Below are 26,881 nucleotides of genomic sequence, written 5' to 3'. Positions count from 1 at the left end.
ATCATTTATCACCGAGGGAAAAGCAGCTGATTAGTTGTAACAAAAATGTGAACGTTGGGCACTGCAAAGCTATTAAGAAAATGTAATGGGCAAGATGGACATTTGACCCAATCGGGTTTGAGCCTTCTCCTATTCTTCCAGGAAGAAGCTTCCTCCTTTTTCTACATGCAGCCTCCAAGATAATATTTGACATTTTTCCCACCCTAAGGATTTGTTCCTGTATGAATTTCACTGAACACCACGCGCTCAGTGACCCTCCAGAAGCTCCGAGGAGAGCCAGTGTGAAGTTCAGGCAGGCTGTGTTTCCAGTGTACCAATTACAATATATATATATAAAATAATAGTTTGTACAAGTTCAGAGGGAATAATTAAACATTGCTCTTAGCTCTTGGCAGTGACTTTTACAACACTGGGTAATGAGTTATCACGTTTTGACCTTTCTATCCAACTCACTTTATGCGATTTGCTGAAAAAACTTTGAACACCACATAAGCAAAAATAACACAAAGAGCGCTAGAAGATAGGCATGGGTTACACTGTCAGTTCCTGCAGATAAATGAACGTGAACATCAGGTATCTGTACAGGAAGCAACGGAACTACTTCCTAGTGTTGGATTTAATAGCAAATTACCAAAGAGACACTACACATTACTACAATCTGCACATCAAACCAGGCAGAAAGCAACCTGCAATTATACAATTAGATTGATACACAAGCTTCCCGCTAGTGTTTATTTCTGCTGCCAATCATGCTGCTTACTGGAAAACAAGGGCTCTTAGCATCCATCGTGCCTCACACTTTTTCTCCTCTCTGCCTTTCCATTTTGAGGGGCTTTACTGATCACATCTTGTCCTGATGAGTCTGTCTTAAAGATTACATCTCGACCAGGTACCTTTCGGCTGTACTGAAACCCATCTTTATGTGTGGTGCATAATCTATTCCAGCAGCACCTAACTGCATGGAGCACAAGAACAGGAAAGAAGACACATAAATGGTTATTAGCTGATGAAGACAGCTGATTGAAACCTAACAAAACCCATGATTTCAAATGAAAATTATTAAATGAAAAATCATTTAATGATGCTGTGCCCTGACAAAAACCAAATGCAACTAGGAATAGTCTTTGTATTTGAGCCTTGTGTCCTCGTAATACGAGGCTTCTAAATAACTAAATGTTGAGAACATCTCAGATATACTTCAAAAACATCTACTAGCTCAGGTTCAATGCACGTGATCTCTCAGGTCCCTGTGATAATTTACTTTCCCCACCCTATCTTTAAACACACCTGTTCAAACAGTTCCACTTTGCATCCCTCGAGCATCATCCACTTACACATCTCTTCTAGCCCAAATGCTGAGAGCTCTCTGCTTCTTCGTAAAGTAAGTCTGTGCACCAAATTGATTAGATAAGTCTACACAGCAGCTACTATTTATACAGTACAGCTAATGAGCAGGGCTCACAAACACAAACATACACGGATCCATCCAGGTAATCTTGAAGAGCCGTTGTATCACGTTGTATTTGCATAAGAAAAGTTCCTCAGCCTGTCAGGACAGGGACAGAAAAGCAAAGGAGAGGGTGCGCTCAGTCGTGAGACAGCTTCAGCCAGAGAGGGCAAAAGGTGCAGAACCTCACCACAAACCTGGATGTGCACAGCCTGCCCCGGGTGCTGATGGCAAAGTCATGGGTTTAACCGGGTATCGTGGTTGCCAGTTCCATCAGTCAAACACACACACCATAGCGCTGGTTTTACATATTCTGTACATATATGCAAATAAGATTTCTGATAATATTTCCTCTTTTCACCAGTTATTTTGTTTAGGTTTCATAGAATCATTAAGGTTGGAAAAGACCTCCAAGATCATCAAATCCAACCATCAGATCAACATCACCTTGTCTACTAAACCAGGCCCCCAAGCGCCACATCTCCATGCTTTTTGAACAGCTCCAGCGATGGAGACTCCACCACTTCCCCGAGCAGCCAGTTCCGGTGTTTCACCACCAAGTTCTGGATCTCATTTAGCTTTCCTAACAAACTGTACTGCAAGAGTCCTACGTTTCTCAGCAAACATTGAGAGATTCCTCTCAAAAACTTTCGCAGCATTCAGCAGCTCAGATCTCAGTGACTCACATACACGTTATCTGGAGCCCACATTTCATGCTGGTGGCAAATGATTCAGATAGGTGGAGGCACAATAGCTTAGAGAAATGGAGAAGTATCTGCAAGAACTCACATGGCATCGCACTGGAGGGACAAATCAAAGCAGGAGTAACAAATTCATAACTCATCTCCTTGCTCAGGTAGCCAAAGCCACAGCTACAAGATTCAGTCTGCCCTGATTCACTCCTTTTCATCAGATGTGAGTCTCCCCTCTTGCACACGTTAATCCTGAAGGTTATCTTAGTGTGCTGTGGGATCCCCAGCTCCCACACAACCTCACAGATAAGCAGACCTGCTATTAGCAAATTGGGATTTTCTTCTGCTCCCTTTCCTCTAAGGAATGCACGCTTTTACAGAGGAACTGGTCTTCCTTTCATATATGTGTCAAGATTCCCATTTTTGACCATTTTTTATGACAACTAAAGCATTTTGAACTGTCACACAGTACTACAGCGCATGGAAAGCAGAGTCATGGATTTCAATGAAACAGCTAAAAAGAGACTACAAGTCCTCAGATTCCCTGACACAGAAGGGCTGGTCCATTGGAAGGAAAAAAAAACCCAAGAAAAGCCAAGTATCTGCTCAGAACAACACACAAACGCAGCGTTCTTATCAAAGGCAAAATCAGAGTTTGAGCAACGGAGGTGCAGTTGGATTCAGAGGGCACCGAGCCACCCAGTAGTCACCTACAGGGGTTATGGACCAGCCAGAGCGTGTCCCCTTTTATTTCATTGAGATGGAAAATTAATGTTTGTCTTACATCACAGAAAAATTGTACGAGTTATCAAAACAGAGGATCTTGGCACCAACAAGCAGTTGTTTCAGGAATGATCACTTGGCACACAAAGTTATTCAGCTTTATGCACTGATCTGAGCAGATTTGTTACCTAACAGCTACAAATTCCTCAGTCTATAAACCACCAGGAAGTGGCAAATAGATGATCACCTAATTAATAAGAACCTTCTGTGAACTTGTGAGAGAAGACGCTGATTCTCTGCTGCCAATACCTACTTATAAGTTGCGCCGCACAGGCACTGCAGAATTTTTCTTCCGACGTGAGCTCAAGAGCTGTTCTCCAAAGCGAGGAGAACAGCAGGGATGTGCCCTGTCACCATTTCAGTATCGAAAACTCTGCCCAGCTGCCATTGTCCAAAGGTTTAAAAAAAGTCAAGTCCAAACCCAATCTAACTGGCAATGCTTTACAGCATTTTAGAGCATTTTACAGTATTTAGGTAGTAATTTGTGGCAACACCCAACCTCCTGACCGAGGAAACACTATAATAAACAGAATAGGATGACAGCAACATCCAGAGTCTGTAAATTTGAAGCACCTGCACAATAAACTCACACTTTTCTTTCTTGCTTTTGCAGAAACTCCACAAAGCTGTAAGTAAAATGGAAAACATTTTTCACTGCGTGGACCTTTTATGTCAAACACCACAGTAAAACTATTCAAGTAAGACTTCTCTTTTTTGGGGCATCTCTGGTGAGACAGAGACCCAATGGCCTCTCAGGGCTATCAGCACAAGGATCCCAAGAGAGCACATTAAGCACTTCTTCCAATCTGCATCTTGGCAGAAATTCTGTTATAATGCAATGCAACATTTGGATATACAAAAGAAGCTGCATTATACACCGGTTCGGTATTAATACGAAGCCTTTTTCCTCTGGGGTCAGGAGGCCAGCGAGACCTCCATCCACATGTGCAGAGTGCACGGAGATTCAGCTGTGCCTTTCGCTGGTCACAATAAAGACGGATTAAAACTGATTGCAGTGTCCTGAAGATGCAGGTAACACAACGATAATCCAAAGACCAAGCTGCACAGCGGACGGGCTGTCAGGGCCCCATCACCGGTAAAACCAGTGCTCACCCTTCCCTGGGCCCCGACACGGGACCCGCACGGCTTCACGCTTCCAATCACAGCTCTTGCATTTCAAGCCCTTCCAATGGTACCGCATTTTCCTCACCGGGCAAAGCAAATTTTCTGTCTTTAAGAGACATTTAGCAGGCTACAAACAAGTGGATCAAATTGTGCTCTTCCATTTTTAACATCATCTAAGTAGAAAGCACTTACCATCAATGCACAAAGAGCTCAGCCATGCTGGAGAAGAACAGCACGGCAATAAGAGCAAAGGTAGAAAATGGAGGATGCAGATTATAAAATTCAGTCACATTTTAAAATTTTCTGCTACAATAATTCACTTTATGTAGAATTAATGTGGCTGATTGAACGTTTGTGCTGTAATTTACTTATAATTAACATTTTATGGTGAACAGATTTCACCATCTCCTTCATGCTGTGAACTCCAAGCCATAGGTCAAAAATAGAGATGAAACAGATAAGCACAAAATATTCTCACTGAAATATTAATGAGATTTTAATTTACTACTTTAAAAATACATCTTTCATCAATGCCTGTATATCAAATCATTATTTTAATTTTTTTTTTTTACATTGTATTAAAAATATAATGAACTTTCCTAACTGGTTGAAAGACCCTGAAATATCTATTGTGAAGAGACAGCCCAGGGGAACAAAAAGGTCCAAACGTTCACAGCTATCAAAAATCTCACACGGTGATTGGATGGGAGTCAGCTTAAACTGAACGTAATACAGATACCATTAACCAACTAAAACAGATTCTCTAGTCCCACAAACCTTGTGGTCCAACAAAGAGACGCTGCTCCTCCTGCTAAGAGCTTTCTTAAAAGCGTAAGATCTACCTCTGAAAAAAATTCAGCTGTCACAAACTTCTTAATGTGTTTCAACGCAAGTTGCTGTCTCCGCTGTCGAGATAGAACATATACAAGGTGTTGCTTTGATCAGGCAGTCTTATCTTTTAAGCCAGTTCTGGCTAAATTTGAAACCTTCCAGAACGAAGCTTTGCCATTAAGAAAGACACCATGAGTCAGAGGAAAAATATGCTTCCTCACAGTCTAGGGAGAAAGTCAAAAGAATGGTCATATAAACTCTCAAATCCACTCACAATGTGTATTTAAAGCTGTCTGTCTTATTACCTAGAGACGCCAGACCACATCTGAATAAATTAGCAAGTCATCTGCAATTCATATGGTTTCCTATATCCCAACGTGCTATCAAACAGGCAACTGAGGACGTTCCCGGAACAGCCTGGTGACAGCCAATGAAGATATGGGATGACAATGAAAAAGTCAGCAGAAAATCATAAGTCAATGGAACTATTTTATGCTCTTTACTTCCTGGCCCGCACCAGTCCATTCAAAAGGCTCATTAGAATTTCAAATGAAAAGCTGAATAATACAAGCATTATAAATCTGTTACAAACAAACCTAAAACACATCAGGAAAAATATACATGGAATTTTCCTTCTAAAATTGCATTGGGTTTTTTTGCTACAGGTTTGTTTGCTGGGAATCAGCACCTATTTGTTTTTAGAGTAAGGCTATTGTTTCTTCTCTTCACTTATTTACATTGAAGGCCAGTTCCCTGCCTGTCTCCTTGGTCCCTCCACAGCTTGAGGAGCAGAATCCAGACACCTTTCAGGTTTCTCAACACAGCCATATGCTTTTTTTTTCCTTTAAAGACACTGCAAGTGAAAAAATAAGTTATTTACCTGTGGAAGAAATCTCAAGAGAAATCAGAGCCTGAGCTTACTGCAGCAAACTTAAGGCAGTGGTAACCGGTTGCCCAGAGAAGCTGTGTCTGCCCCATCCCTGGAGATGTTCAAGGCCAGGTTGGATAGGCCTTGGGCAGCCTGATCTAGCGGGAAGTGTCCTTGCCCGTGGCAGGGGTGGGACTGGATGGCCTTTAAGGTCCTTCAACCCAGACTATTCCATGATTCTATGATCCCACCACAGAATTACTTCTAGTAGAAAGTTCAATTCTTAATTGCAGAAAGTAAGACTTCTTGGTAGAGGAGCAATAGGAAGGTGGTTCCTGATGGGTCCCGATACCTCCACCCCTCCTGGGACAAGGGGGCAGCATGTGGGTATTTTCCAAAGTTGTTCTGTAAAACCAGGGGACTTGTTCACACAAATCTCTGCTGATGATCAGAACTATTCATTGGAAGTCCTTTAAAAATAAAATAAACCTTTACCATTTCATATGAATTAAAACAATTTGGACCATTAACAATAGAACAAAAAAAATGTAAAATACAAACTACCAGCAAAATCTGAGTGGGGTGAACATGTGGTTTCTGAGAATAGCAGGACAAATCCCCAAAGTTAGGAGAAAATACACAATACTTCATTCACGGATAAGACTTGCATAGCATATTGGTTGGTTGTTTTTTCTAAAAAAGCCAACCATTTTTCATTGTCAGACTGGAAAAAAACCTCTAAAACCTGACCTGCAAACAACATAAAAGCAAAAAATCCCCATAGGAATTGACTACCGAACCAAGGATCCCAAAATAAAACACTATAGCATGACCCACAGAAATCCCAGCTGGACTTCCCAGTCACTGCCAGACAAGAGGACCACGTACGTGAAGCCAGAACACTACTTTACGCTTTGGGAGGCCAGAGAGGTGGCAGCAAGAGGAGCAGATGCCCATCGGGTTGAGACATTCCACACGTCCCAGCAGAACACAGGGCTGCTCTGTACGCTGGCCCGGGGCTCTGCAAGGGGGACAGCAATTGTCAGTGATGGAGCAGGACAACACAGCTGCCCTCAAGGTGGAGCAAAAGCTGCTGAAGCTGAGAAAGTTGCCTAAAAAGTAAATTAAAAAACTGCAGTGTGTAGATGTCTCCATCCCTTTGATCTCTCACCTAGTGCTGCCACGCCACCGAAGCTCCATGGACCCATCTTCAAATGAAGTATTAATGATGAGAAACTATTTAACAGATGTTATCTCTGCACTCTCTCATTCCCAGGACCTCTGTTACCATTTTCTAATACAAGATTTCTTCTCCTAACATCAGGTAGGCTTCTACTCAACTATTGGGCTAAGCCGTGAGAGACCGGCTTCACAGGCACCTGCTTGAAGAAAATCTTAATGTGAAATCTGAATAAGAACCTTAAATTCTAACCATCAAATCCCAGAAACGTTATTTACTGAGCACCAAGTTCACCTGGAAGAGACATTAATGACGGCTCCCTGACAAAGCACAGGCACAGCACATAATGCAACACCACCACCCTGTTCAACCAGCGTGTACCGTCCTCCGATGGGGTACACGGGATTCCTGTTCTCAAGTCAGTTCGGGAGCAGGGAAAGACATCCTAAATACGTGCTAAACCAGCTTTCTGAGTCTTAAGGAAGCAGAAACGAAATAAATATAAAAATAAACAAACACTTCAAAGATAACAATGAGATCTCACCAGTTGCAGCTCATGTCCACTCAGCCTCTTTTTTTTTTTTTTCCTCTAAGTGCCTTTCCTTAGTAAAAGCCATCAAATATCATTGTGAATTAGTAACAATTTGTTTTTTTAGCAGCATCGAAGAATTAAAGCAGGAGAGAAAGGGAAGGCAGGCAAGAGAGAAAAGGAGGGAGAGAAAGAGAGAGGTTAAGCTCAAAGGCAGAGAGAGCGAAATGGACCAGATTATACAAAATTAAAAAGCAAATACGCGCAGACAATTTGTGCCGAGTGATTGCAAGCAATTACAGTCCGGCTTTTCTGGAGGGAAAATTGGGGAGGGGGGGAAGGTTATTTCAGCTTAAAAGGAGACTTTATTCATTCCTGATCAGCTTCTCCTACTATTCTCTCTTTTATTCTTGGATATCAATTTAAAAAAAATCACCCTTCAGATGTTACACGTCTAACCCTGGGAATCCCACCCCTGGGCAGAGAGGGAGGATTTCAGCTTCCAATCGGCTCTTTCTATAGCCCTGAAAAAGCAATTTGCTCATAAAGGATAAAAAAAAAAAAAAAAAAAAAAAAGGAGGGGGAGAGAGAAAGAAAGAAAAGGAGGGCAAAAAAGGAAAACCACAACAAGGGCATGCGTTTCTCTTGGAGGAGAGCTTCAATTTTACTGTAATTGTCTGAAGAAGAGCTGCTTTGATCTGCAGAATTATTATTCTTCTTCAAATGCCTGCCCACTAGTGTCACAGCTGTGCTTCGGCACGAGCACACCGAGGGGGACCAGAGGGGCCCTGGCCTTGCCCCGGCCCTGGGTCCCTCTCCCTGCTCTCCTTTGTGTCTCTGAACTTTCTTTCCGGAGCACCTCAAGCAGCCGCCCGGCGCGGTGGCTCTGCTGCCCGGGGACAGGGGCTCCGCGCACTTGTGGAATGGCCGCACGGCTCTCGCTCAGCCCCCTCGGCTTGGCAGAGAGAGATTAAAACGCAGAGATCGCCTCCCTAGAAGGATCAGCAGAGAGGGCTTAAAGCAATGTATTTTCGTGCCGTTTGGTCTTGCTCAATCACGAGCTGAAGCGATAGCAAGAAGGCTGCAAGGCCTTTATTGCATTTCTTGTCTTACGTCACTACCTGTTGTTGTTGTGAATTTCTTTTAATGATTTTTTAAATAACAACTAAATAATCTACAGGGTTTGAAATGCAGCTCCTGCCCCCAAGTTAGACAAATTCTGCTGAGAGCAGAAGGAAAGAACCAGCCCTGGAGCACACCGCAGCCACTGGCAGGAGCCTGCGCCACGCGGGCATCCCAGCACAAACCATGGGAAACAAAAAGGACCCTGGGATTTTCTAATCTCCAGCAAAATAGAGACCCATGTCAGAAGGAATACCACCTCCTTCACATTCATTGTGGAAGCACAGGAAAGCTCCAGTTCTTCCAAGTACATTTTAATGCAGTTCCCCAAGAACGGAAGACGCCCCCTGACGCAGCCAGAGCATTTGCTGCTGTGGAACCCCTTTCTCCTGGGAACCCACTGTCTGAAGCTGTTTCACTGTAAAGTCCAAATTGTTCCACAAAACAGAGGAGCTCAACTGCTTTCCCATGTTCTTGCTCACAGGCACTATATCTGCACTGGTTTGAAGACAAATTCCACGAATAAAGGTAGTCTATGAATTTTTTATTATTATTATTATAAATCAGAGTTTAAGGGAAGATATTCTGCACATCAAGAAAACGGCGTTTTTTCCTTCGGTTCTTTCATGACTGAGGCCAAAATCTTAACACCATCCCACACCGGTACCCGTTTCTTGGGAGGTACTTCTACTCAGATAAAACCTTCCCAAAAATATGTCTATTTAAAATATTCTCAGAAATTAATATTTCCAATTATTATTTGAAAATAACCATATTTAATAATTAAATTGTCCAAACTCTCCATTATGCAAAACCTTCTTCTAAAGTCCGTATTTGACTACTGCCATGCCAGGGAGGTCAGCGTAAAGTACCCCGAGACCGAAGAGAAGCACCAAGCACCTATCACTCAGTGAGCCCTCGTGGTTACAGGGATTCTGACGGAACCAACCCAATCCAACACAGGTTCAACACCAAAAAGCAAAGCAAAGACAGATGCGGCTCTTTAAAATATCAGGCTGCACCTACCGAGGTACATTAAACTCTCAAAGAACATAAAAGCAAGTAACATCAAAAATATCTTTTTACACATCCGAGTGTCAGCTATTTAAAGCTCTACACTTTATGAACTACTCAGTGCGAAAGCAAGATCAGCGTCTCAGAAATTTAGAGTCTCCTCTCACCAACCAATGCGTAACTTCTCTCCCAAACTGCTAACACCCAATGGGATGTTTCTATGCCACCAATCAAGTCCTGAGTACCAGATATGGTCACCAGAAGGATTTGGTGGGCAGGTGGTCACGCCGTGGAGAATGCAGGCTTTGCGCCTTCATCTTCCTCTATCCCGTTTACTTCAAACATCCCAAACCTGCTCTGTGAGGAGGTGGCATTTGTGTTTGAAAGAGGAATGGTTTTTTTAATCATTTAGTCAGAGGAGTTTTTCTTCATAAGTAGAATTTCTTTTCCCCAAACCACAATTTTGAGGTGGAGCAGAGAATCATAGTGATGAGAGAGTGGTGACCAAGTATGTTTGCAATTAACTAAAAACAGAACAAGAAATTTCAATGTTACAGCTTTCCAGCAAGTAAAGCACTCCACACCTAGAAGGTTCCAAAACTGACACACGCAATCTTAAAATTGCACCACTGTTAGTAAAAAAAATAATATTTTGTGTTAAGAAAAGATTTCTAAAGCCCCATTTGTACACTTTCTGTGTGCCTGTAGAGAGCACAGCACAGCCGACTGCCCCCCTGCCTTCGTGGGAAGGAGGCAATGAAAAATGGTAGATATAATGTCTTAAAAACTCCCTACCATCTTTCTGAAACAGTTTGACTGTAAAATATGTAGTATGCACAAAATATACCGAGACATGGCGTGACACAAACAATTTATTGGCATTAGTCTGGGATGAGCCACATAAGTCATGCAGGGCTTCACTACTCATAAGTATTGCAGTCATTTCAAACTCATCAATAACACCTTTACTCTCTTGCATCCTAGCATGAACTGCGTATCCATCTAAACTATAAACATATACAATTTTTCAGTCAAAAGAGTAATAGGCAAATAGCTGGATTTCACTCATTTTGTGTTCTCCAGGTAGTAAAATAGACACATATTTAATGTACACACCAAAAAGCGCAGTGCCAATAAGTAGAGAGAGTCATATTTCCAAGTTAGTTTATAGACAGCGATATTTTATGGCCGTACTGGTAAAATCATATATGCATATAAATATAGATAAATATCTGTAAAGCCAGAATCTGCACACATGACAGAGAGCTGGATAAATGCGAGACAAAGTACGTGATAAAAATAATCCCAATTTCTATATCCAGTTATGAACTCTCGACTAAAATTACTACTTAGAAATGAGATCTTGAGGTTGCACAGTGTCCTCTCACCAATCCTAGAGGTTGCTATCGGATGTTGCTCTTTTGCTTTATAGTTTTGCTAATTGGTCATTAAGATGTCTATAATTCTAATTCTGCCTTTGACGGCAAAACACTGTGGGTCAGCAAGTAAATTAATCTACTTCTACACCTCAGTTTCTCCAACGGCAAGACAGGGAAACACATATCCATCATGAGGTCCTGTAGGAGTTAATCTGTTAATGTTTGTATCAATCAAGTTGTCAAGCACTATTTAAGTGCTTATTATTACTCATACAATAATTCTCTCCTTCAGGGCCCCGTAGGTTTGCAAATGCCTCTTTCACCACATACACAAAGTTTTTTGGGGGGCAAGATGATGATCTGGATTATGCACTGACCAAGCACGTCTCTTTGTAGGTAGCCTCAGAACAACAAGTGCTCCAGAGCAAGGCAGCCCAAGCATTCCCAATCTTTCACTCCTGCACTGCAGAACACTTTGCCCTTTTTGTTTCACCACAACACTCGTCTCGGCCACACTCTGCGCTGGATCAGGGAACTGATGAACCTTAAAGATACAGTAGTATCTTATGCCCAAGTACTGCTATAGGCATAACCTTGTATGAGCATCTTTCCCACTAGGCAAGGAATTTCACTTCCCTTCAGTCTGTTCCCCCTGTGCGTGCCCCCATTGGGCACAAACTCTAAGGACATGTTTCGATCATCCATAGCATCATTTGCTCCATTACAGAAAAATCCTCTGCTTACGCAGGATGCCTGGCTCTGAAACATCTTGGTGAGAGGTCCCACTCTGTGGCACGTGCTCTGCCCAGCTCCTGCGCCTGGTCGGAAGGCAGGACAAACCTTAAGTCTACAACTACGATACTCTCAGAAGCCCAGCGATTGCCCTTGCAGGCACACGGTGATACCAGAACACGTAACGCAGTAAAACACTTTCTGGAAACCCAACTCCGAGTCTGCACGGTCACATCAGGCACATGCTATTGAAGCTTCCAGAGGGTACTCCAGTTATTCCACATAAGTCGTGCAGCTGCCCTACACAGCTACAAGAGTCTGCACATTTCTCCTCAATCTATGGCCGTGACATACTGCTGTCATTAGAGCACGCCACCATCAATCCCTATATCAACTCTTCTATAAAGAGTCCGTGCTCTTTATCTATACAACTCCTGTCTACACAAGGTGTCCAGCATTCGAGGCACGAGCTAGCTGGGATTCCTGGAGCCGGCACATATTGGAAGCTTCTTCATAAAATATAGTCACTATTCTTCCAGTCTTCTCACAAAATGAATTCCCTCTACTGGCACCAGTGAAGCTAAATAGAACTTATAAAATATTGAGCAGATCATCATAAGAAATGCAACTAAAAAAGTGACACTTTAATTATTATCTTTATGCTCCAGAAGTATCCCATCAATACGAGGAGCAGATAATTCACAATGCTGTTTCAGCCGCTCTGCAGAATCAGGAGATACTGGTGCATCATCTGTACCCGACGTGCAAACATTAGCGCGATGGATCTGTGTATGTAGCCTGTAGTTATTTATAGATTGTTTATGCACACCCTTATTTACGAATTTATTTAATTTATAGAAGTTTATATGTACAGCGCGAGATGATAAATTCAGAAAAAAATTACCAACACATACAGTATGACCCTCTTGCCTCGCTTAGCTGAGAATCTCCTGCCACACAAAGGGTGACCTGGACCTGAGACTTCGGAAGGAGAAGAGTTTTAAGCAAACCTGTTCTTCTGTGGGGTTTTCTCCACAGTGGTCTTAAGCAAACCAGTCCCTTCCAACCTCTAGAGATCAGACAGACGAGTCCTTTGCCCACAACTGATCTTTGGAAAATCAGTGAGGTTGTGGCTGCCAATACATCAGCAAATTATGCAACTTCTGAATTTATTTTGTATTTCCAAAACAAGCTGTGCTAAGTGCAAAAGTGCAAATCTTTCAGTAAGTCACACAATAAATAAATGTCTCTGCATAATTACTTGCTAAATAGCTCATTTTCCCACTGTTGCAACATTGACAGTCAGACACCTAAATTCAAAGTCCATCAGTTTCGAAGCAGGATTTATTTTTTTTTACCCCGATCTCCTTTCCTCCTTACCCTTGAGGCTGTTTTCCCATAAGACTTTAAGTAAATCTGTCTTTCCTTTGAATGTATATATTTTTATGTTTTCTCAATGCACCAAGCATGACAGAGGCAAACGGCATTAATTAAACACATGGCTGGACGTACTGACTGTATGTATTACTGACATTCCACTCTCTAACTATCTTCAAGTACCTCTTGCCATGTGCTACATGGGTAAAACAGCAGCACAAATGATTCTGCTGGGTCCAAATATACGTCTGAGCAAGTCGATACGCAAAGCAGTGAGGTAAGCGGCTCTAGAACACCAGTGATTCACCAACGGGCATCTGCGGAGGAAGAAGCAGAGAGACTGTTTCCTCCCTTGTGTTATACTCCAATTTCCAAGTACTCTTGCCATTTTTAGGATGGTTTATGTGTCAAAAGACACGACTTGGGAGGAACTCTCCAGTTAAAGACTACGCAGACGTTGTCCTTGGTTGGACATGGTAGAGGTGAAGCCGCCAGATGCTGCAGGGATGGACGCAGCCTGGCGAGTGGCGTATGTGCAGCTCATCTTCTGGAGCCTGGCAGGGCAGACCGGGCCAAGGATGAGCAAACCTCTGTCATTTATTTTCCTCATCTTTCCTTTAGACTAAAAAGGCACTTAAAATACCATTGTGAGTATATTCAAAATCAACATTTGTAATAATTTTGATCTCTCTCTCATCCTTTGAATAGTCCAGACCTGAGCCACTCCTTGGCTTGAATCTGAGATTTCTGCCCCCAACTTTCTAAAATTATTCGAGCTATTTCTTCTCTGCTATAAAGCTCTGCCAGCTCAGTGCTTGTGCTTCACTTTCAGGGGTATTTTATTTATTTTCTTCACTTTTAGCTATTGAAATCAGCAAGAACAAATTTATATAATAAGCCTTAATAACAGTTTCTCCCATGAAGTTACCTATTTATCTCCTATTGTAGTGGTTTAGAAAGCACAAAAATGATGGAAAAATATAGGTGTAGTGATAAACCTCAGGGACTGATAGCGAATAATTTAAAATAGTCTTTATCCATGGGGGTGGATGCTTGGAACCCACTCACTCTGTGTGAACCTTTCCCAGTCACTCAGACTCCTCCTTTCATAACACTCACAGTAATATCCTCTCCACACAGACAAAATAAACCCTGTTTATCTAAACCTTTTAATCCAAATCTGTTCTATCTCTCAGCCTGTATCACTTACCCAATAGCTACCACCTTTATCTGAATGGTTTTGATGTCCTGGATCATTCTGGATAAGGCGAGCTGCTGAGGGAGCACACACATGACACATGCTGCCAGCCACATCTCGGAAAAGCTCACTTACCCCACAGGAAAAGGGTTTTAAAGTTATGAGCAGCAAAGATTTTTCTGTTGGTATTCCCCTCATAAACATCATTTAAGCAAATTACAGACAGCAGAAGAGTGGAGAGTCGAGGTTTATTTCCCCTAACCAGCAGGAACGACGCCGTTTCGAGACCTGCTCTTAATTCTGCCAGCCGTGCTACCACCGTGCAGTCCCCCCTTCCCCTCCAACGCAAACACAAAATGGGATACAATACTTCACTTCAAGCATAGCAAGACTCACCCTTAAAGCAAGCTCCTTGGGAAACAGCAAGAGATTGATTTTGGGGTTTGTACAGCACCAGGTACACTCTCAACACCAACAAAAGCGATGTCAGCATTTTGTTCTTAATTATTTATCCATTTTTAATGGTGGTAGGAAACAAATACCATGAGTGTTTTCTTTGCTCCGAAGACCTCGACGCAGAAAAGGATGCAACCCACCCTTTATTACCCCCCGGTTCTTTATTTACAGACCCATCTGTGTGCAGTTGCAGAGTCCAGTTGAGCCCTGTCTATACCCCCGGTTCCCTCCAGCACTAATTAGTAATGCAATCCCACAAAGAGTGAAGTTGCCCGAAACCTCCCCTCACTCACAATGATTTATGTTCAATTTGTACAAATGGAGAAAATGAGATTTCAAATTTCAATGCCATTTCTGCAATGAGGTGATTAAAAGAGAGAGAGGTATTGCGTTCTACTGTATAGAATATTGATCCCAGTGCTATTTTCCTTAGCAATAACCATTAGCTCAGTATTATTTGCAAACCTCTAATGTGAACCTGGAGATGTAATTTACATTTGTGCTTTACTTATTTGCTTTAACAAAACAACACAAAAGCTTTGGGTCTTTCAATCTATCCTTATTGTCAATAAAATTAGCAGTTCATAAAAAAATTAATGTATATGCAAAACCATCACTTCCTTGTAAACTACACGGCGACTGTAAATGTTGCTCAGAACAAAAGGGAGATAAACTATTAAAAGCCTCTGGCCATTTAACAAATTGAATACCAAACGAATTAAGATGGAGTTCCCTTTTGTCCCCTTCTTTAATTTCCGGGCCCCTGGGAGCCCGCAAAAGTTTCCGAAGTACGGGGAGGTTTCCCCCGAGGAGCACGGTGTTGACAGGGGGTGTCTGATGGGAACATAATGGGCACGGGGAAGCACATGCTTCTGCTCACAACCGGTGCCGCGGCTGTTGCCATCGCGGGAATCGCCCACTGTGGCCTTTCCAGCGGAAAGCACAAAGTGCCCACGCGCATGGGCACACACGTGCATGGGCACATGCAAATCCCGCCGGGGAGGACGCCAAGAAAGAAAAAATGAGAAGAAAGAGCGTAATCGTGGAATAAAAGAGGATGGCGCCCGGGCTGCTGGGGCAGCCGTTTGTCAGCCCCCAATCCTTGAATAAGACAAGGCAGGTCCTCCCGTCGAGCTGCTGCTCCCTGCAAAAACATCAGCTGCTTCTGCTGCCTCATAGAGTTTAGAAGATGAGAACAAGGAAAGAAGAGGGAGAAAGGGTTGGGGGGAAAGAAAAAGCTAATGACCCATAATTGCCATGATAGTGGAATAGGGCCCAGGCAGCTGTTTTACATTCCCGGTATGTATAGTATGCAAATATCTACAAAGGGCCGACACAGTTTCTCTATTGTGGATCCTGAGGGTAACCAAATTAGCCTTTGGCAACCATGGTAATTGGGAGGTGCTGTTCCCATTAGGAGTCCTGCAAATTATGAAGAAAAATGGACCAAAGGCTTTGTCACAAATAATAATGCTGAGAAGAAAAGAGCAGGCGGCAGTCTTTTGCTTTCCTTTTCTTTCTTTCTTTTTTTTTTTTTTATTTCTACATTGTGTTGTTAATATCTCTGTGTTTAGTAATAAGAAAACAGTCCTCGGTGCCCTGCTGGACCCTCCTGGGCTTTCTACAGCAATACCAGGTTCTGGGGGATACTAAGTATGGGACAGCAGCATCAGTTGCAAATTCCCCAAGCAGAAGCCTCACGACCAGGAGCCGTATGCAGTCAGACAATGCTGCCCCTGCTCTAATGCTGCTTTTAGCTGCGCGAATCAGAATTAGGAAGAAAAAAAAAAGCCCAAACTTTGTTAGCACTCTTATTTGCATAGGACAAAACAGGAGGCAGAGCGCCAGCTAAGTTCTTTCTCCCTAACTTTGATTCACGCAGCTAAACACAGATTTGTTCTATGAATCACCCAACTTTGCTGCACAAGAGGCTACATTTTCCACTAATGATTCAAATTTGTCTTTCACTCTTCCCACCTTCTTTGATCATCCCCTATTTCTCAATTCCAGCATGCAGAATCCTGTTTGATTGTTATGATCTACTAAAAAATTCACAACTGCCAACTTTTTGAGTGGAGCTCTCAGCTGTGACACTGAGAGTCAATGCCAAAAACATTAAATGCTTTTGTCTTTAACTCCCCCAGCGCTCACCCCTGTCTATGAACTCTCCCACCTGAGATCACGGGTGAGCTTGCAACGTGTGGTGACACAGCGATGAGACCAGACCTACACACGTGGTCCATCAGGTTCAGGTAACTCCCCAGCCACTCTCCTGGGAACATCCCAGCAAAAAAAACCACACTGATAATGAAAAGTAGGAAAAGGTCTGATTTGCTTTTTTATTTCTAGTTGTAAACTTTGTGATTACATCTCCTGAATAAGACAAAATAATTCTTGGGTACTTTTTGGCTAAGAACAAAAATTAAAGCAAGCTGCCGTCACAAGGGCTGAGCTGTGCAACCTTCAAAAGCTCATTACTGCCGCTTCCCAAGCACTAATTTTAGGCAAGACTCTTGTTTTAAGTTCTATCTACCTTTTTCCTAATATAATGACTTAGGAAAGGACAGCAATTACAGGAGAAAAAAGAATTAATTAGATTTCTGATTTACAGGCCATGGGACAGAATAAACAGAAGCAGATAGTAAGAAAAAATCCAAACCCGTTTGACTACAACACAAAAAATACAGAAGAAAAAAAGTAGCTGAAGAAAAGGCAGATTGGTAAAGGAAGCCCTTCAGGGCACAGCCGGCTTTCTATAGATTGACCAAAGCAATGAATTACTCTCATTTCTAGATGCTGATTTAAATGACCAAACTAAAAGCATAAATGTAAGTAAACAACACTATTTTCAAGATATAACTGACTTTCAGAAAATGGGATGAGTCAGTGGAGAAGTCCACGCTGCGTAATGCACGCAGACACGGTGACCACAAAGGCAACGGGACCCCTTCAGGACCTGACCCAAGGTTGCCAAGTGCCTTTGCCTGCTGTAAAAGTGAACGTTTCCCAGAATTAAATCTTTTTTAATCTTTAAAAATATAAATACAAGTCAAGGCATGCATCTCTTCTAACAGAAGGCGGAGCTGAGAACAACCCCCTCTTTTAAATAACAGCCTAATTTTTATATACACAAGAGTTTGTGGCCCATGAGAAAATCCAGCTCTGCGAACACCCGAGCTCATCTCCTAGCCCACCTTCACACAAAATGCTGCTACTTCAACAGATTCAGAGTGCCTCCCTGCCCCAGAACGGGCTGTCGCCTGAATTTAAAGCACTCTTCCAGGACAAGGAATGAGGGTATGATGGTGCCGAGCAGGAGGAAGCATCTCCAGGAGAGTCCAACCTGCAGAGAGAGGGCATCGCCCCCAGCACCTCTGCTCCCAGACCTGGATACGAGGCAACATCTGTTCGCTTAGCGCAGCAGGTGATCCCACGACACAGGGCTGAAACAGTCAGAATCTTTCGGAACGCAAAGAGGTAACATCTACACTGCGTACCTCGACCTGGCTTTTTGTGAAACAGATCCTCATTTACTTGGCACTGACACAATAAGTTATTAAATAATAAAAGTATGAATCTTACTTTAAGAACCTTCATCTCTTTCCACGCGTCCAAGCTGCCCTGATGAGGCAACGCGGCCTCCCCACCAGCCAGGCTGGGCAGCTGCTCAGAGCTGCCTTCCCAACACGGTCCATACACCTGAATTTCCTCCTCACAGAATCCAGGGTGTGAAGAGGGGGCCGAGCTGGCTCCGGTGCTGCAGTGAGGTTGCGATGCTTACATGGAACCGGGCAACTGAAAGCCCTCTCGATTCAGTAAGGTGAAAGAATACTTTATGGCTGCAACCTCAATTCTAATAGAAAGCAGCATGTAAAATCTTAACACGTAAAGCAGTCCGATACCGTGCCAATGTCACACACAAACATTCCAAAACAAAGCGAATTCTCTCCTAGGATGGGACATTCAAAAATCCACAGGAAAAGTTCTTACTGCCTTGGCACTAATCGACAGCAAAGATATTTCTGCTTGCTCTCAGTAACACCCCCAGTCTGATTTCTTTTGCCAGTTGCTCAGTGTGAAAAGCCACTTTAAAGTGGTCGCAAACGCCAGGAGAGCATCCAGGCCGTTTAATATAAATAAGATTCAGAACAACAACTTTAGGAATCGACACTCATTGTGACACTGTAAACCTAAATCAGCGAGTTTTATAGGAAAAAAGCCTATAAACCAAGTCTCACAAAGAGCAGCCGTGTTCTAATTTTTTCATGCTCAGACTAACTCTTCATCTTAAAACCACTACAGCAAAAGTCTTAACCCCAGATCTTTATTTTTTCATGGTTTCCCCTCAGGGCCTCTTTAAATAGCCGGCAGAAGAGTCACTTCCCTGTCGGTGTAGTTGGCACGCCTGCAAGTGTACTTAAAGTTTGCGTCTGATCAAGTTATGTGTATTGGATCTGAAACCAGTTAGTCAATTCTTTCAGGTCCCTAAGTGGCGATTTGTGGTAATGTCTACATCAATACTAACAGAGCGGTTTGCTAGCTGGTTTACGTAAAGCAAATGTCTGAAGGATGGAGCAGCTGCCTCCAAGGGTTCTCTCAGTTAATGGGGATGTGGCTGGAAAAAGAAACACGCAGATACAAGAGAAGTGGTGCTTTTAAAAGGACCATCTTTCACCGAAGCCCAGAGGAGGTGATGAACAGGCATCGCCCAGGCACAGGCACCCTCTATCCCCGCTGTCTTCTGGGCAGGCTTCTGCCCCGGAGCCTTCAGACCTCTGCTGTGCAGCCTGACTTGGCTCCCTCCGTCTTTGCACCAGCAAAATACAACTCTGTTGCATCCGTTAATCATTATTATTATTATTTTAAGCAAGAACCCTGATCTTTCCCTCCTGCATTTTCTTATTCCATGGTCTCCAAACAGCAGACACAGGGCAACAAATTAGGAGAAAAAAAGAAGGTCCAGGAATCAAAACAAAACAACTAACCCCCCAAATCCAACCACACAAGGGTAAAGTGCAACTGAAAATTAGAAAAAGGTAAAAGAAGTTTGATGAAACAAAACTACAATTGAAGAAAAAAGGAGGCAGTGACTACCATTAAACAGAATTTTTTGGTTCAAACTACAAATAATAACTAAACAGATACACTCCTCAGAGCAAGAGCTATTTTTTTTGCTTGCAGTAAAGCACAGAGCAAAACGGGCCTCAAAGTGCCACTGCACTGCAAACAAACACACTTTAGGCATGTTGTATTTGGTGTAGAACATCTTTACACATGTAATTTCTCTGCAAGATCCCAGGCATGCCTATCCTACTGTGGAAAAAATATGACCCATCTCTTCCTATATATCACACCTCCTCCTTCATGATTTTTCCCCTGTTTTTTCTGAGATGAAACACATTTGAGCAAAGAACAATCACAGAATAAATCACAGCCCATTCATTTCCAACCCCCCTGCCATGGGCAGGGACACCTCCCACTAGATCCGGTTGCTCATCCAACCTGGCCTTGAACACGTCCACGGATGGGGTGGCCACGATTTCCCTGGGCAGCCAAGATGATGCAGCTGTCTAGATAGAGCTTGGGATTTAGGATTGTAACAGAATTAGCAGTTTATAGAAATAAAGTAACCACCAGAAAAAGATTTTCCTCCAGCATGGCCAAGAATTTCAGAGCTCACAAGTGATTTTGGAGATTATCCTGTCATTTGGGATTATTATCCCAAATTTGCTGGGGTCATAGAGAGGGAGGATCCCTTACCACAGACCTGCTGCATCTTGACTTTATCTGAAATAATGAGGTGTCCACAAAGGGCAGCTCAGCTTCTGTCCCCGACACTGTGTAGGGAAAATACAGACACCATGGACTTGCAGTGTGCCAGTGGGCACGGCGCTGCTTCTGGGCTCTGCTTCAGAGTAAAAGATTCCCTGCTTCCACACCAGCTCTGCCCCGATTTACACTTTAAGTCACTTGAATATACAGCCTGAAGCGTAAAATCTGAACTGCCAGCAAACTCCAACTTGGCAAAAATTATTGCTATTTACTATGAAGTGCTAAATGTACACAGAGAGAGGGCTTTGATAGAACAGATCCTATCTCAGCCAAGAAGGCGTAATAAGCGATCTTCCCAAGGTCTCCTTCAACCCTCTTTCCAGTTACTTTACAAAGAAAAAGAGCAGAGCACAAACCGTACGGGGCAGCCCTTCTCCAGATACAGAACTCCTGGGACCGGTGAGCCAGGGCATCATCCAGTCCTCTGGACGCCAGCACGCGCGGGCAGCTGGGGAACAGGAGTGCCTGCGCTGCCCAAGCCTTGCAGGGGGTTCAGGTACTGCAAGTTCTCAGGATGCTGCCTGTAACGAAGATCCTTTTAGACCCTTCTTCATACCATCTACAACTGAACGATTTCAAACAAACAAGAAAAAGCAGCAGAAAAAAAAAGCCCTCAAACCTGACTTGCCAAACTGCAGCAAAGAAAACATTTCCAACCCTACAAGGCTTTTTTTTGTCTCCTTCAACCTCAGTTCTTCCTCAGAAGACAAAGAGGCTTTCAGCAGCACTGTTCAAGGGATTTTCAAATGACAATTTCATTTTCTCTTTCTAACAGAGATCCTGTCCAACAGTTTCAGGTGGAAGAATAATTATTTTGTGAAGAAACGGAAGGCTGGAACAATTATTTATTTATTCAAATTATTTTCCTTAAATAAGAAGACAGATTTTTTCATTTGTTTATAGTCTGAATTTTTAATTTTAAAGTGTCCCTATCATAAGGACGTCATAAATGCCACCTTCCAATAAATCGTAGCTCTTGCTTTCATGACGAGCGCTGGCACCTGGCCCTGCAGAGCAGGGGAAGCCCCGGGGCGCACAGGCTTAGCCCTTCCCAAGCGCCTGTGAGCCAAAGTCTCTGCCGTAAACAGTTTGCTGACCTTGTTTCTTTTGAAGCTCCCCTTGATTTCAGTGGGAGAGCAAGTCAGGCTTAAGAAGAGCAGAATATAAGGAAGGATCACAGAAGAGAAGAGAAAGGGAGAGAAGGAGAGAGATGTTTGCTCAAGAGAAAGAAGGGAGAGGATTTGTTTATGGTAAATACGTTTTAAAAACTATCAGTAGTTTTGGCAAGCACTGTAAGACGGAGCACGGATCATGTTTGCGATTGCTTTTGGGGTTAGCTTTTGGTTTTAAATTCATTTTTGTTGTTCTTTTTAGATCAGTTAGCAAATGATTGGCAGGAATCCTCAATCTGAAAGAATGCCCATTTATTTTAGTCCTGTATTTTCAGAGAGTAGTGCACGTAATACTTTACCACTGTAGTTACCGCTCCTATGTACACACTCTCAGTGCATGTGATGGCGATATCCACCTGTGTTGAAATGCATTTAATGGGCAAAATTGTTCAGGGTGCGAGGCAGTGAGATTTAACAGAGAAGTTTCTCGTCACAGTGGCTAAGAACTGAATTTTTGACCAGTAAAAAGAGAAAGTTTTCATTACCACTGGATGTGGTATTTCCTCTCAGTCACTGATGTCCCTGAGAAATAACATTAAGGCTGAAGACTTTTCAGAATAAAAAAATATTAATTTGTTTTAGAGACATTCTAAAACAAAAAAAACCCTCAAATTTGAATTTTTTATCTAAGGTGGATTTATGGCAGGTTATGTAGTAGATTTATAGGAGAAAAAGTTAACTTACAAAACAATTTTAATATTTATTTAAAAAAGAAAAATCATTTAACTGTAATATTCAAAAAAGTGAAATCAAATCTAAAGACCCATCTCAATAATTATCCCCATCAAGACCACACAGACATCAATTTCTGCTAACGACAGACATGCAGTTTTTAAAAAAAAACCCAAAACATGGAAGTAGAAGTGGGATACCCAGGATATCCTGGAACAAAGAGATGTAGTTAATGCCAAAATTAATATATATTTATTCAGTCAAGCCCAGAGTCCATCATTATGAAACATATAAGCAGTTTAAAGCCTCTGTGACCACTGCCTCTCCCTGCCCAAAGGGCGAGTTGTGCAGCAGGTCCTGACCAGCGCTGGAGTCAAATGGACCTCCAGGACACGCAGCCACGGAACAGAAAAGCTCTTTTATTCCTGAACCCAAAGATGCACCTGCAAATATCACGCTCCAAGCACATGGCTCTGAATGCTCCTTAAGTTTCCTGGTTCAAATTCTTGAAGATGTGCACAATCTCAGGCCCAAACGCAATTGCTACTCTTGGCTCATGACAGCAATCCAAACGCGCAGAGTATTCACGAGTACAAGTGCCCAAACCCACGGGAGCACGCCCAGCTACTCTGTCTGCCCATGGCACCCGGAGAGCCGGATTTCCCTGCTCCCCAGGGGATGTCAGCCTTACAGGTGCCCCGCACCATCCTGCCTCCCCGTTCCCTCTTGTAGAGAGGGATATCAATGTTCCCAATTCAGGCCTTCTATCCAGGCTTTATTTCGAGAGAGGGAATGACTGAAGATTACCCTGAAGAGGGACAACAAATTTGCTTTACGCAAGTCAAACGAAATCTACTACCCAACAAAACACTCCAGTATCTAGACAAAAATGAGAGGCCCAATTAATTTTTTTTTTAACATATAACAGCAATCAAATCAATTTGGGTGGCTACTTACTGGAATTCTTGGGGTTTACTACCAACAGGTTTATATCAATTTACACGTGCTTTCACCATGGCCATGATACCAGGCTTGAAGAAGAGTGATGGGCACGCTTCAGAACTGGGAAGGAATTTTTACTGCCTGGCACCAAATATTTTGACAAATCAGTGCCTCAGATTGGGCTGATGGGATGAACCTCAGTTCTTTCAAGATTTTAGCCCTTCCAGCCATCACTCAATACACGGGCAAGAATCGAGTCAAAATGAGGTGCCTGACATGTTTGACAAACAGCAGTGAGCACAATCAGTCAAAACATCTGCCAAGACCTTGACGGCCTCTCTCTGTCCTCCAGCCTGAAGGGATGGTGTTGGGCACAATGAACAAACACAAGCTCATTCTTCCCAATTTGGGAAAAGAAGGAAAGATTCACTCATTTACTGATTTTGTGGTCAAAATCATTCCGTCTCATGAATATCTCATTAGAAAAGAAGAGAGAAAAAAGCATCAGTAACTGAAAAAGTATTCAGTTAAATTCAGGGATGGGTTAAAATGTAAACTGACAAACAGAAAAATAGAAAGAGTTTTGGTTATGGAGATTAAGGGTCTTTTCCTCCCAATGTTCTTTCCATTTCTGGAATAATGATTCTAATCCCTGATAACACCTCTCTTTTCACTTGAGATGTGGACGTGGGTTTACCTGAGGAGAGGAGAGCATCAACCCAATCAGCACCAGGTCAGCCCATTACTCACAGGACATTTCAAGAAAGTCTTTGTGGACAAAAATGCTCTTTTTTTTTGGTTTGTAGCGTGACTAAGTCTGCCTGGGCGCATGTATACAGGTCATTCTCCTTCCCCAAATCCAACCCAAACACGAAGGTGTTTGTTGTGAAAAATGGCAGCAATGATTAAAAATAATAATAATAATAAAAATATCAAGCTGAAAGCATGAAATTAAATAGCTAAACAGGGGAACTGGGCCAAACGAAGACAAAGCAATGCACTTAACCCACCTGGAGAGCAAAACAGGCCATCCAGCCCTGCTGGCCAATCGCCTAGGCTTTGCGGCGGGAGGAAAATCCGCTCGGGCGCATGTGGCTGGAGAGCATCTCGCAGCCACGCCAGTGCCGCACCAAGCACTCCGAGCCTTCCCACGTCCCCATCACGCGGTGGAGATTGGCTGCCGGAGCACGGTGGGGAGGGGGAATGAACTGGTAGGTGGTGGGGGAATCTGGCTGGGGAGGGTGGCTCTGAATTTATTATTATTTTTATTTAAGCTACATACATCAAGTGAAAAAAAAAAAAAAGCCCAGTTTATTCCTTTTGGGTCATATGAGGGAGCCACTGGCAAAGATAATAATATATGAAGGAAGAGAACGAGAGGGAGAAAGAGAGGGAGGGAGGAAGGGAGAGAGAAGCAAAAGGCTTTCTATTATTCGGGACACTGGTGATGCACACTGAGGCAGTTGGAAGATTAAATTAAGTATTATATCTGCTGACCCCATTGCCATGGTTACCGGACAGCGGAAAATATTAATCAAGCCAAGCCTTTTCAGCTGAACATACCAGAAAAAAAATGCTAAATATAAATATGCGTATATATGTACATACTTGCTCCTCTGCCATGCTAGCGTGGAGTGCCAGCAACCAAACCACCTGATATCGTCAAGATAAACAAATTTAAAATACCCTTGCCGCATGAGAAGGCTGACGTCACCATCGCGAGCGCAGCACGGGGAACGGGGGCTGCAGTGCGCTCCCTCTCCCTTCAGCCGATTAAAAAAGGAATTTGAATAAGGAATGGTAACATCTCGCCGAGTGCCTGAGCTGAGGGGGTATTTAAGTCTCATCTCCCATAAGGAGCTAAAGCACCATCTCCCAGCCAGGGCAGCACCATCCAGCGGCAGGCAGAAAGGATCGGAATCCTTGCAAAGATGACACGGATGAGGTGCCAAGCTGTCATCCAGCATGAGCCCCAGCAACGCTGGCCCACAGGCCGACCACGCGTGCAGAGCTGCCCTTGCCATGGAGCTGCAATGCCACTTCCAGGCTTTGCACCTCCCATGGGAAATTAAACAATTCCCACCAACATTGCCTTTACCTTCAGACTGGAATTAGTGCTCAGAGGAAACCTAGTTGAAGTCTTACTCTGTACGTTGGAAAGTATGGGTTTGTAACCTCTGATTAGGTGACCTGCAGGGCTCTGCCTTCCCGTACACGCGGTGCAAGACAACACTCGGGTATCTAAGGCGATAGAGAACAAGTATTGCCAAGCTCAAAAGAGAAGATGGCCTTCTCACACAGAGTGTACCATAACGTGTAATAAATATCCGAGCAAGTCCGCATCTGCAGCTCTCGCCCACCATTGGCGCCCATGTCTTACGCGAGATGGGTCTGGGACAGAGAATTTACAAGGAACCTCTTAGGCTTTTGGAAAATGAAAAATACAACCAAAACAAAACCCTGTCAGTAATAAATATAATGCTGATATTAAATTTCTATTTTTTTCAACTCTAAGTTTAAATCCACAAATGGGAATAACAACACAAATTAATCTAACCCTATCCAAGCAGTAAGTCATCACCATTTCTAACCACACATTAGAAAGAAGACATTCATATGAAAGGAGCATTTTCTCCCAGTCAACATGTCTACTTTTGTTTTGTTGCCTGTTTTTGTACACAGTACATCAGCTGAAATGACAATTAAACTCAAATGATGAAATATTTGGGTAAGTTAGATACGTAACAGGACAACTGTGCATCTTGAATGTACCAATGTTTTGGGTATGTCATCGATTAAAAAAGTTGTTCTGACAAGAGTCTCATTCAACCAGCGCCGGCTGCAGCCTCTCTGTGCCCCCCTTGGTACTGTACATGGAAAAAAAAACCCAAAAACCAAAACCCAAGAAAAAGACATTCCATAGACTAAAGAAAACACAGACAGCCGAAACCGAGAAAGACAATTGCAGTGATGTGACCTGCCATTCCAAGGCCAGGGAAGCCCTGCCTCCAGCACAGGGCACGAAGGCACAGACACTTCTGTAGCAGCACGTGTGAGGAATTCTGGACGGAAAAACAATTGCTCATTGTTCTTGGTCAGAACTGAGGCAATCGCACACTATGAACTTCCCGATACCCGCAACTGTTTCAGCACAGGGACAACCACCCGCCAGACCTCAAGGGCCAGGGCGAGTCCAGCAGAGAGCGATGCTCCTGTTGTGGAATCACAGAATTGTTTAGGTTGGAAAAGATCTTAAAGGTCATCAAGTGCAAGAAAAATTGTTCCACCTGCATACGCCCAAGTGACCCCACACAGCCACCCTTCTCAAACAGCCCCATAAGGCCCCACTGAATCTCATCCCAGGGCTCTCGAACCAGCAGATTGCCATCACCAATACAAATATGCATATAAAACATTTTATAGATTATACAAAACAAATGTTATGGTTCACTTGCAGTTCTGTAAGAACTGAGCCAAATTTACTGAAGGCATAAACAAGTACATCTATTTCATTTTTAACATGCTAATGA

At 43.1% G+C, this 26,881-nt stretch overlaps 1 protein-coding gene across 1 annotated transcript in view; it reads right to left on the bottom strand.

The window, feature by feature from the left end:
* ZFHX3 (zinc finger homeobox 3) overlaps positions 1-26,881 on the bottom strand; it is a 421,065-nt gene that overhangs the window by 319,182 nt on the left and 75,002 nt on the right.

Source organism: Cuculus canorus, chromosome 13 (assembly GCF_017976375.1).
Source record: "Cuculus canorus isolate bCucCan1 chromosome 13, bCucCan1.pri, whole genome shotgun sequence".
In the NCBI taxonomy this organism is placed as follows: Eukaryota; Metazoa; Chordata; class Aves; order Cuculiformes; family Cuculidae; genus Cuculus; species Cuculus canorus.
The sequence above is the reverse complement of the archived record's forward strand: the minus strand, read 5'-3'. Positions and strand labels throughout refer to the sequence as shown.